We start from the raw sequence: 13168 nt of genomic DNA on the forward strand, positions 1-13168 counted from the left end.
ATGAATGAAGTGGCAGAGTAGGGATTAGAACTCATGACCTCTGACTCCCAAGGCCGTGCTCTCTCCACTAAGCCATGCTGCTTCTCTAACATAGGGTAAGAGCATCATCATCAATCGTATTTATTGAGCGCTTACTGTGTGCAGAGCACTGTACTAAGCACTTGGGAAGTACAAGTTGACAACATATACATCTCTAAATGCAAAAGAATGGGCACATTCTGGAACTGCTAGCCAAACCTAGGGGCCACTGCAGCTAGTTCAAGGCATTATGTTCTTTGTAAGTGGTTACAACACGTTGGTGTGAAGTGGTTTCAACACACATATTAACCAGTTCACGAGACCCGGGAGTGAGAGCCAAGCTGGGCGGCAGAGTGACTTCAGTGTGGAAGGCTAAGGGAGGTTTCTAATGGACCACCCAATGTTCAAAGAAACTCTTCATTTTCTCCCACTCATGTGTACCCTGAGAGACCAAAACATGCTGATCAGGCCAAATTATACTGATGTTAGACTCACTGAGCAGTGGGTGGGGACATGAAAAAAATGAGTATCTTGGAAGCCCTAATACAAAGAGGCAAGAAATAAAAATAAAACTATGAAAGTATTTTTTATGCTAATGAAAACATACTACTCAGACTTGCTGTCCTTCATGAAATAGAGTGACAGCGGTACACTGAAGTAAGCACATATATAGACTAAGATTGAAATAAAGAACTCTAGGTTGATGATGAGAAAAAAAATTAAGAAATGAAGACGAATGATGAAGGATGGGGGATGAGTTAAACCAGAGTCCTGAAGAATTAATGCAGCGTCCAAAGGGATCTAAGTCACTAATAGCCAGAAAGGAGCAGCTAGTAACTTTGAAAGAACCTGGATCAACAATGTAGTGGGGAAGTGGGTCTTATTTTTAGGAATATCCAGAGTACCAGGCTACTGCATGGATTCACCTGAGGGAAGTCCAAGACTTTCGACAAGGATCCGGATCTCTTCTGAGGAGCAGAGAGCAGACTTCAGTGCAATAATAATAATAATAATAATTAGTGTTTAAGCACTTACTGTGTGCTAGGCACTGTACTAAGCACTGGGGTAGAAACAAGTTAATCGGGTTGGACACAGACCCTGTCCCACATAGGGATTAAGACGGTGAGCCCTATTTTACAGATGAATCAATCAATCAATCAATCGTATTTATTGAGCGCTTACTATGTGCAGAGCACTCTACTGATGAAGTACTGATGAAGTACTGATGAGCACTGCAGAGATGAAGTACCTGAGGCCAGAGGACGTCATCCAAGGTCACACAGGAGTCAGTCAAGTGGCAGAGCCGGGATTAGCACCCAGGTCCTTCCGACTCCCAGGCAGCTCAGTTGTGTTTGAGTGGGACAGTGTACAGCTTGATCAGTTGCTCCAAGCCCACAGTCACCCTGACTATTTGGGGGCTATGTCGCATCCCAGAGAAGGTCCTTCCTTACAGCGATCCCCAGAGCATCTCCTCCCACTCTTGACCTCTTCTGGTGCCACCAAGGGACTAAAAATCATCATCAATCATATTTATTGAGCGCTTACTGTGTGCAGAGCACTGTACTAAGCGCTTGGGAAGTACAAGTTGGCAACCTATAGAGACAGTCCCTACCCAACGGTGGGCTCACAGTCTAAAAGGAGTCTAAAAATAGCTCTGGCTGGGTTTGAGGGTCATCATCATCATCATCAATCATATTTATTGAGCGCTTACTGTGTGCAGAGCACTGTACTAAGCGCTTGGGAAGTACAAGTTGGCAACATATAGAGACAGTCCCTACCCAACAGTGGGCTCACAGTCTAAAAGGGGGAGACAGAGAACAAAACCAAACATACTAACAAAATAAAATAAATCATTGGCAGGATTCTGGGAAGGCAGGAGGGAGCTGATACGGCTTGCCCAGTTTCCCTCCCATGTAAGCTCCAATGTGCAGGGATCATGTCTACCAACTCTATTGCACTGGGCTTTCCCAAAGAGCTTAATACAGTGCTCTGCACACAGTTAAGTGTCTCTAATTTATAATTATATTAATATCTGTCTCCCTCTCCGCTTGTTGTGGGCAGGGAATGTGTCTGTTATACCATACTCTCCCAAGCGCTTAGTACAATACTCTGTGCGTAGTAAGTACAAGCGCTTAGTACAGTGCTCTGCACACAGTAAGCTCTCAATAAATATGATTGAATGAATGAATAAATGATTGATGATGGGAACTTGATTCAACTGCTTAGTACAGTGCTCTGCACCCAGTAAGTGCTCAATAAATACAATGGAACGAATGATTTTTTTTTAGTAAAAAGTGACAACCCTCTGCAGTTAGAAGCAAACAGATCTTTTTGGTACACTGAGATCTAAAACTGGTAAATCCAGAGCTAGCTTTCCTTGCCACAAGAATCTTCAAAACCTCCCATAATGAGCTTTATTATTATTAATGTATCTGATAAACACTTACATGTGCCAAACACTGTTCTAAGCGCTGGGGTAGATGCAAGGTAAACAGGTCATTCCACGTGGGGCTCACAGTCTTAACCCCCATTTTACAGAGGAGGTAACTGAGGCCCAGAGCAGGTCAGTGGCTTGCTCAAGGTCACACAGCAGAAAAGGGGCGAAGCCGAGATTAGAATCCACTTCTTCTGACTCGCAAGCCCGGGCTCTTTCCACTAAGCAACACTGCTTTAGCTATTGAGACAAAGGCAGCCAGAGGGTGACCACGATCTGATTAGGCTGAAAGGTCAGAGATGCTGCAAATTCCACTGAATACACAACTCCAACAGTTCTGAGTCTATAAATGCTAGCTTGAAGAGTAAAAAGAAACACAGCAGGAGCCTGCCTGAAAATGAAGCTCTACTGCTATCAATTCTCACTTCAACAAACTGTGGGTTGAAGGTCCACTCAGCTCTGCATCTACCACAAAGAGGCTTCGAAAAATTACACCTTTTAGAAGAAAACTGTCAACCCACTCAAGATGCTGAAAACTAGCTTGATGTGAAACAGAGTTCAAAGCTGTGGAAGCTCAGGTCTCAGTTCTCACTGAAAAGGAATGGAAACAGAAGTATTTACAGAAAAAGTCAATATCTGGATTGGCATATAATAAGCATAGCTCAGTAGAAAGAGCACAGGCTTTGGAGTCAGAGGTCATGGGTTCGAATCCCGGCTCCACTAATTGTCAGCTGTGTGACTTTGGGCAAGTCAACTTCTCTGAGCCTCAGTTCCCTCATCTGTAAAATGGGGATTAATGTGAGCCCCCCGTGGGACAACCTGATCACCTTGTAATCTCCCCAGCGCTTAGAACAGTGCTTTGCACATAGTAAGCGCTTAATAAATGCCATTATTATTATTATTATTATTGTTATTATTATCTGGGAGCGATAGGCAGGTAGAAAAGAACACCTTCTGCAACTACAGGTAGGGTTAACATGGATGAGATCACAGGTTTTGTTTCCTGATTTTAAACCCATCACATTAAGAAGTCTTCACATGTTTAATAAGGCAAAATGTCAGAGATCAAAAGAAGTATGAGTTACTCATCCAGCAGCTGAAAGGTCAAATCTTCCCAAGTGTTTTAACTGATATGTAAATTTGCTGTTGCTGAACAGCAGAGGTACAGTGTCCCAGTAGGAAGTTTGGAGAATGTTTGGCACTTAAAACAAGATCCACACTTTCTTTCAGCAAAAGCCTGGGTTCAATGGCTAGTGATTATTTTTTCTAGTTCAAGTTAGGAGCTTATAACTCCAAACAATAGTTGAGAATGAATTTGATTTCTGATAAGATTGATTTTTCAAGTCAGAAGAGTTATGTGAACTCTTGGGAAAAAAAATAGAGGGAAAGCAATTTATGGTTTTCCCTTCTTACCCAGTTGCTTTGAACATTATTAGACTTTGAATATTGTTATTGGACATGGATATTATGTAGCCAGTGGCTAGATTTGGCAATCTGGAGTCCATTTAAAGAGAACTCATAAAATCTCATTATACTAAACCTATTTCCTAACAGAATGGGAAAGTCTCATTCAGTTACAGCCAACACCCTAATGCTAAATATGCAAGTTCATTCACCTACAACACATGCTGTCTCCACTTTTCTGATAAGTGGTAAAGTCATGTGGTGTCTTAGGTGATGGAATGTAGAGCCACTTTTCACAATTTGAAGGTCTGCATATAAGGTAAGGTTACTGACACCGAAGTGAGGAGGCCACAGAAATCAATATCCCAATGTTGTAAGATGTTCTCCATAAATCTAGTACCCCACATGTCTGTTCCCTCGGTAATCACTCTAATATTTTAATGTTTGAAATGTGTTTCAATAATAATAATAATATTGGCATTTGTTAAGAGATTACTATGTACAAAGCACTGTTCTAAGCACTTGGGGGGGATACAAGGTGATCACGTTGTCTCACGTGGGGCTCACAGTCTACATCCTCATTTTACAGATGAGGTCACTGAGGCACAGAGAAGTGAAGTGACTTGCCCAAGGTCACACAGCAGACATGTGGTGGAGCTGGGATTAGACCCATGACCTCTGACTCCCAAGCCCGTGCTCTGCTTCTAACATTCAACATTATTGAATTTGACAACCCTTAGAGTTTGCTTAGACTTGGAACACTGGTACAGGAAATCGGTCAAACAAAGATCCGTCAGACCAAATGATCTGGCTAGTTTGGGGGGGTTTCTAGGGGGGCTGAGGGCAGGAGAGGAGGCAGGAGATGCCCTCACAAAGTATCCACCCTATCTAATGATGGTAAAAGCCCCAAACAGGCGATGGATAAGAGGAAAAGAAGTAGGTTCAGGCTGCATGGGAGTCAGGAAGGAAGGAAAAAATAAAAGATGAGAGGGGCATTCTCTGGTCACTTGATCACCATCACCCCTTAAGGCTCAAGGAAAAGCCCTCTGGGTGTGGTAACCTGGCTGGAACCATTGTGGCCAAAGGGAGCACTAGCCCCTAACCAAATCTCTAGCCATCAGATGTTGCTTTGGGAAACACTAGGGGCCTAAAAAAGCAGGGTCTGTGATGATCCAGTCCCAGCTGTAGCAACCAATCAATCAATCGTATTTATTGAGCTCTTACTGTGTGCAGAGCACTGTACTAAGCGCTTGGGAAGTACAAGTTGGCAACATATAGAGACGGTCCCTACCCAACAGCGGGCTCACAGTCTAGAAGGGGGAGACAGACAACAAAACAAAACATATTAACAAAATAAAATAGAATAGATATGTACAAGTAAAATAGAGTAATAAATACGTACAAACATATATACATATATACAGGTGCTGTGGGGAAGGGAAGGAGGTAAGGCAGGGGGATGGAGAGGGGGGAGGAGGGGGAGAGGAAGGAGGGGGCTCAGTCTGGGAAGGCCTCCTGGAGGAGGTGAGCTCTCAGTAGGGCCTTGAAGGGAGGAAGAGAGCTAGCTTGGCGGATGTGGGGAGGGAGGGCATTCCAGGCCAGGGGGATGACGTGGGCCGGGGGTCGATGGCGGGACATGCGAGAACGAGGGACGGTGAGGAGATTAGCGGCAGAGGAGCGGAGGGTGCAGGCTGGGCTGTAGAAGGAAAGAAGGGAAGTGAGATAGGAGGGACGAGGTGATGGACAGCCTTGAACCCGAGGGTGAGGAGTTTCTGCCTGATGCGTAGGTTGACTGACAGCCACTGGAGATTTTTGAGGAGGGGAGTAACATGCCAAGAGCGTTTCTGGACAAAGACAATCCGGGCAGCGGCATGAAGTATGGATTGAAGTGGGGAGAGACAAGAGGATGGGAGATCGGAGAGGAGGCTGATACAGTAGTCCAGAGGCGATAGGATGAGAGCTTGAACGAGCAGGGTAGCGGTTTGGATGGAGAGGAAAGGCACAAAGCACAGACCTCTGCTGTTTGGAGCCCAACTCCAAAGGATTGCCCCCAGTTAGATGGCTGCCCTTTCCCTTACTTCTGTAATGCCTTAGGTTGTGGGGGAGGAGGAGGAGGAGGAGGAAGGGCCACTCTCTGAAGCACAGGTGTGGGTAAGGGCTCTCTGGGCTCCTTCCTGGGGGAAGCTACCTGGTCCCTCCCTGAACCCCCATTTACTTCAGTGATCACCCCAAGTCCCATTCCTCCCGCTCTAGTGTTCTTTTTCATGTTGAACTCCTTGTGAGTGTAAAGACTGGGGGGGGTGGGTGGGGGGCTCACAGTCTTTATCCCCATTTTACAGATGAGGTAACTGAGGCACAGAGAAGTTAAGTGACTTACCCAAAGTCACACAGCTGACAATTGGCGGAGCTGGGATTTAAACCCATGACCTCTGACTCCAAAGCCCGGGCTCTTTCCACTGAGCCACGCGGTGGTGGTGAACAGAAAACTAAAATACAACTAGATATGGCTGTGATTAATGTGACTTAGCACCTTTAGTTTTCTTTGACTACCATGTAACGGGAATTTGCTTCACTTTGTTAGCAGTAGAACTGCTTCTTGAAGAACGTCGCCTTCACTATTGTTTCTGGATGACATATTTAGGAGCTAAAGAAAATAGGTGTTAAGAGTCTTCCCAACAATTAGTCCTGCTTATTTTTCATATCTGTTCTTTCCACCCTCTCCCCCAAAGACAATGCAAAGCTGTTAGTCTACATTTTCTGTCAGTAAGTCACAAAAACCACCACACTCACAAAGCTCTTATGGAACTAAGTTCTAAACCCGGGTCCGCTATTTGCATGACGTATGACTCCAGGCAAGTCACTTAATTTCTCAGGGCCTCCGTTTCCTCATCTGTAAACGGGGATTCAATTCCTCTTCTACCTCGTACTTAGATTGTAAACTGACATGTGAGAAGGACTGCATCCAACCTGATCATCTTGTACTTACCCTAGCACTTAGTTCATAGAAAGCATTTAAAAAAACACCACTATCAGTATGGAATTAATAGCCCCGGCAGAGAAAATCTTGAGTCTGGGAGGAATATCTCTGGTGGGGGGGGGGGGTCATTGAGCCCACCCCCTATCTTTACACAAGATTGCAACTAAACCATTCCAAACAATGAAGGTGCATCCAAAACATGTTCACAGCTCACTGGGACATGTAATAATAATAAGAGCAATAATAATAGTATATGTTAAATACTTATTATGTGCCAGGCACTGTATAAGCGCTGGGGTAGATACAAGCAAATCATGTTGGACATAGTCCCTTGTCCTAGATGGACGATTGGATCAGTATAATGTTGCACCCCAAGTGAATCAGAGCCCTGCAGAATTCATTCCAAAGGGAGGTTGCCAACTTGTACTTCCCAAGCGCTTAGTACAGTGCTCTGCACACAGTAAGCGCTCAATAAATACGATTTAATGAATGAATGAAAGGTTGGATCCAAAGCTTTAGAGGCTGGAATTTCATTTTGGCAGCCATTAGGGCTAAGGAAGTGGCAACTAACCTGATTATTTTAGATCCGCCCCAGCCCTTAGCACAGTGCTTGACCTATGGTAAGCACTGAACAAATACCAACCACATTTATCATTTTCCACCACTCAACATGGCTGTGGGTTTGGTAAATTGCAGGTTTATACAGCAGGGCAGCAACTTATGGACACTTTCCTGTTTCTTCTCTTACCGATCATCCTCCACTCAGAGGAGAGGGGCGTGGGCTGGGGCTGAGACAGGAAGTGACAAGTATAAAAGGAAGGAATAGTGGTTGAATACCCACTGGGTGCAAAGCATAGTACTAAGCGTTTGGGGTGTAAGTGGATTTTTGACCCCATCACTGAGTTTGGCACAAGGAAGAGGAAGCATCCACTGGCCAGTTAGTCAGTCAGTCATATTTACTGAGCACTTACTGTGTGCTGAGCACTGTACTAAGCACTTGGGAGAATACAACGATATAATAGACACATTCCCGGCTCATAGTGAGCTTACAGTCTAGAGGGTGAGACACTCATTAGAAATAAATTACATAAAATACATAAATTACATAAATAATAAAAAACCACTAGTAATGGAGGAATGCTCGCTACCTCATTTCCTCTACCCTTCCAGTCCTATTCTCACAGGCGCCATGGGGTTATGCAATGTCCCTTATTTAGTCTCACCCTTTTGTGATCTTGTTACCTCTTTGGTTTGGACTCCCAGCCTGTCTCCTCTTCGCTTCTGTAGTGCTTAACCACTTAGCTACCATTTCACTCGGAGAAAGCCACCATCTTTCCTTGCTGAAATATCCCAGAAGAGCCCCATCTCTATAAAGGGTCTACTTAATCTACATATTATCCAGAGTATCTTCTACCCGGAAATCCACTTTTTTGGGGAAGGAAGTCTCCACATGCCCTGGCTCCTGCTCACACCACCTGCCTATGCCCCAGGCTGAAGAAGTTGGCTTGGCAAGGCTAGGTGGAACAGCAACAAATCACTAGGGAAGGGAGCTCCCCACTGCTCTGAAGGGAAGGTTAATCTGAGATCCCTTTCTCCAGAAACTGAAATTAATCTGGAACGGGATTGATCCTGGCTGTCTAGATTAATAAAATTTATTTATAAAATACACAAAGTCCAATATATTTCTCCCACCCAGGAAATTAGTTCATACTTTGGCCTAAGCATTGAACTTTTTTTTTTTAAAAAAAAGGAACAGGAAAAGGGAAGTTTCACATATTTAACCTTTAGATTTTAAATACAACAGAAAAAGAAAGCAATACACTTAGTTCCTGCTAATAATCCAATGTTTCATTTACACCCAGTTCCTGAGAGGTCTGACCTATGTGCTCTGCAGAAAAAGAATAAGTTGTCAGTCAAACGGGGAGGAACTTTCTTGTCCTTTTGAGTGTGTGAAAGGAAAGAGAAATCCTAACATCTTGCTAGTGGTAAACAAAATGGGCTGTCAAGAGTGTAACTAGAGCCCCAACAGCATGGAAGCCAGCTGGCTCACTTTTGGGAACTGTTATGTGATAAACTGAGCCCAACCCATATATATATTGTAACATCGTGAGCAGCTATGGCGACAGAGTGAAGAATAAAAGTATTTGAGAAAAGAAAGTTCTTGTTCTTATAGAAAGAGGAACTGGGAAGGTTTTTGTTTGATGGTAGGGTGTTTCTTGGAGAGGAAGTTGAAATGAGAGGGTGATACTTAAATTGCCCTCTATACTGACACCTCACCAAAAAGAGAGAGATCAAACTGTCTCCTATTTAAAAGGAGTTAAATGAAAGACACTATTTTCAAGGAGACACTTTTTGGATGAATTTCCATAGACTCCTAAAAAAAGCACAGGAGAAGCACATTGTTAATGATTGCTCAAATTTTAATGAAACAGAAAACTGGGGGCCAGATGGTCCTAGGATAAAGGTTTTCAAAGTGATTCTCCCCAACAGCCTTCCCTGCTCTACCCGCAAGGGCCCAGCCAAGGGGAAGGAGCCGAGGTGGGCAGACTCAATTCCTCAGACAAAGGGAGATTTACAGGAAGTTATCATAAGGAGGATTCAGTTTTGAAAGCTGTGGCAGAGAGCAGGAAAAAGGACAAAGAGCTTGGGAAAGAAAATAAGACAAAACAAAAACCTCAGCTACTCATTTCTGAGAAAAAAAAATCAGAGCTCCTCAACCAAGCAGTATTACCAGCACTACAGAGCTTGCACTGCCAACAAATTTCAGGTCAGTTGCCTTTTATTTTCTTTCATTCATCCCACAGAGAAACTTTATAGTTTCTCCCAACTATTAATTCCTGATGTTGATGCTTGTGTTTTCAGTCCGTTTTCCACAGCCTGCAGAAAGGCAGCCAGATTTAGTGGATCAAGTACTGGGCAGTTAGTAACTAAGTCTGGGGTTCCATTGCTATGGATACCAGTTAACCCCTCCTCATCTATGCAGCAATCTACGTACCCTTTTGGAAGGGTGATTTAGTATCACTTACCATTTACCAGAAAAGCCAAATGGCAGGGAAAAGTCAAAACAAAAAACTGAAACAAGCAACAAAAAGAACAACACATCAACAAGCAGCAGCATGGCCTAGCAGAGAGCACGGGCCTCGGAGTCAGAGGACCTGGGTTATAAACCCGCTCTGCCACTTGGCTGCTGTGTGAGCTTGGGCAAGTCACTTAACTTCTCTGGGCCTCAGTTCCCTCATCTGTAAAATGGGGATAAAAAGACTGTGAGTCCCATATGGGACAGGGAGTGTCTAACTTGTTGAGCTTCTATCTACCCAGCGCTTAGAACAGTGCCTAGCACATAGTAAAAGCTTAATACCATTAAAAAACCCCAAAAAAACAAACACACACACACACAAAAAAAAAAAACCCACCAACCCCAAGCATACACTCTACAGAACCCCAACTGACAGAGGAAGATGGTTCAGGTATTCAGAAGTTTTCCACTCCACCATCAGTGAGGGCCATTAAACAACTGCTCACTGGTCTTAAGGAGCAACCTGTCCCTGCACAGGTTAGTTGCAAACATTTTCCAATGCCTTGAATCTACATGGCGGGGTGGAGGGGCAAGGGGTCACTTTCCAGAAGAAATAGCATCTATGCAAATCCTGCAAAATTGCCAAGTCTCATTAGTTCACAAGTACTGACTGAGAAGCAAAAATGAACCAAGTCGACAACCCACTCCACTCCGTAACTCCATAGTCTGAAACACCTAGTTTAATCTGAAATTGCTAGCAGGCAGTCGAATTTGAATTTCAAAGCTACTTCGTGATGTAACCACAAGTCCTGTGAGATGGATATTCGGACTGTTTCCCACCCTTTGTGGGGGTTGGTGTGGGGTGGGGGGGCACGGAGAAACCCCTCAGAAGCCTAAACCATATTCTTGGCTTCAAATCCAGGAATGTGGTCTTTTGTTTAGAAGTGTATTGATGGCATGAAATGTTAAATACCAAATTCATGTGCCACCATCTTCAGAAACAGGCAACTGGATCCATGCCATCCAATGAAGCCTTACAGCTGCACTGGCAAATCAGACTGCTTAAAAGGCCTTGAATTAAGTCCTTGTATAATGCTGAGAAAGCCTAGGAACAATTTCTGTGCCCCAAAGTAAACTTTGGATTGCCTCCCAAAGACAGTGCCTCAAGAACAGCTTAGACAGACAGAGGGGAACCAGCCAGGCAGCCATGGTTCCACGAGGGCAAGCACTACTCTTCTCCTTAGACATGACATTAATGCTTTCTGGGGCCAGCTTAGTTCATATTACTAGCAGTAGTATTTATTAAGTGCTTATTATTTGCCAAGAGCACATAATACAAGATGAGTGGAGACAGTCCTTGTCCCATACGGGATTCACAGTCTAGAAGGCTGGAGAACACGTACTCTTACAGATGAGGAAACTGAGAAACAGAGAAGTGACTTGCCCGTGGTGACTTAGCAGTGGCAGAGCAGGGACTCTTGATTCCCAGATTCGAGCTCTTCCCCGCAACCCAGGCATGCAAGCTCTTTAGAGATAACAGACTGCCACCGAGTTTCCACATTTAAAATGGGAATAAAGAACATCCCACTTTCCAGACCAGGTCACCCTGTCAGCCAAACTTAGCACACCTATATGAACTGATTTATTCCTATATTTGAAAAAAAACAAAAACTTGTGGCTACCAATTGTATTTATTTTTCCACTTGTATGTATGCAAGCTGTGCCTGTCTCCTCCATTAGATTGTAAGTTTCCTGAGGGCAGGGACCAGGTGTTCTATTTCTTTAGGCTGGGAAGCTCCTTCTCTAGACTGTAAGCTTTCTGTGGGCAGGGAATGTGCTTATTGTTGTACTGTACTCTCCCAAATGCTTTGTACAGTTCCCTGCACACAGCAAGTGCTCAATAAATGATTGAGTGATGCAATAAAATTGTACTGTATAAACAGTAAGTGCTCATATTCAAGATACTTCTCGTCTCTAAGCTGTACTCATTTACCATAAAGAACTTAATAACAATTATTGAATTCATTAAGCACTTACTACATACCACACATTGTGCTAAGAAATGGATTTGAAACAAGATAATCAGATAGGACAGTCTCTGTTTCTAGGCCACACACTCTATAAAATGGAAATATGTGGATAACCAGTGCACCCTCTCCCTTTCTACCCCTGTAATATAGCCTGGCAGACAAGTATAGAAAGCAAATCAGCCAATAAAAATGTTTTGTAAGTTTATCCAAGCAGTAGTAGTACTAAACCATTAATTGTTGGGGGCCTCTGTTGCTATGCAAAACTGCTAGAATGAAGTCTACGCTAATGTGGGCTACATAAAAGACAAATAATTCAGTTTCTAATTTGAGCACTGTGGAAACTAATAGGAAGTCATTTCCTTCTGTTCACAAGTAGTATCTTCATTTTATTTTCTCATACTCCCTGCAAAATTCTCTCCTCTCTTACATCCTTTCCCATGGCATTTTAAGGAGGTGACCACCAAGGCTTTGTTGAAAGGCAAACTGGTGTTACAGTATCCTTTTGTGGGACAACCAGAATCTGGTCATTCCTTCCACACAAAAACATTTTCATCAGTATGATCAAGTCTTGTGGGTAAAGTGATGAGGTTAACATTGAGACTGGTTCTCATTGTTTTGTAATATATTTTAGGTTTATAAGTGTTATTTCCCCAGTTAAACATGCCAAGGGGTTTCTGAGATTTGAGTGTATTGTTCATCAAAGGTATTTACTGAGCACTTGTTGTGTACAGAACACTATACTAAGCACCCGGGAGGGTACAGCAGAGTTGTTAGGCACGTTCCCCTGCCCACAAAAAGTTTACAGTCTACAGAGGAAGACAGATAGGGGAAATGGCAGAATATAGGGACGTGGATATGTATATAAGTGCGGTGGGGCTAAGGGTGGAGTGAATGTCAAAATGATTAAGATCCAACTGCATGAGTAACACAAAAGTGAAAAGGAATAGGGGAAGTGAGGGATGACCTCTTGGAGGAGATGCAATTTTAGGAGAGCAGTAGACTCTTAAATATGAAGGTGGAGAGAGTTCTAGGCCAGAAGGAGGGTGTGAACAAGGGGTCGGCGGTGGGACAGACAAGATCGAGGTCCTGAGAGTAGGTTGGCATTAAAAAAGCGGGGTGTACAGGTTCATCAAATCAATGGTATTTAACAAGCGCTTACTGTACTAAGCATTTGGGAGATGACAATACAACTGAGTTTGTGGACATGTTCTCTGCCTATGAGAAGCTTAGAGGGATAGACAGACATGAACGTGGTGAATATCAAATATTCAATATGGATTGTGGTTTCT

At 43.6% G+C, this 13168-nt stretch overlaps 1 protein-coding gene across 1 annotated transcript in view; it reads right to left on the bottom strand.

Annotated features, from left to right (window-relative positions):
- Window positions 1-13168, bottom strand: part of COTL1 (coactosin like F-actin binding protein 1) — a 42740-nt gene that overhangs the window by 21283 nt on the left and 8289 nt on the right. The gene's annotated exons all lie outside the window — the stretch shown is intronic.

This window comes from Tachyglossus aculeatus, chromosome 11 (assembly GCF_015852505.1).
Source record: "Tachyglossus aculeatus isolate mTacAcu1 chromosome 11, mTacAcu1.pri, whole genome shotgun sequence".
In the NCBI taxonomy this organism is placed as follows: domain Eukaryota; kingdom Metazoa; phylum Chordata; class Mammalia; order Monotremata; family Tachyglossidae; genus Tachyglossus; species Tachyglossus aculeatus.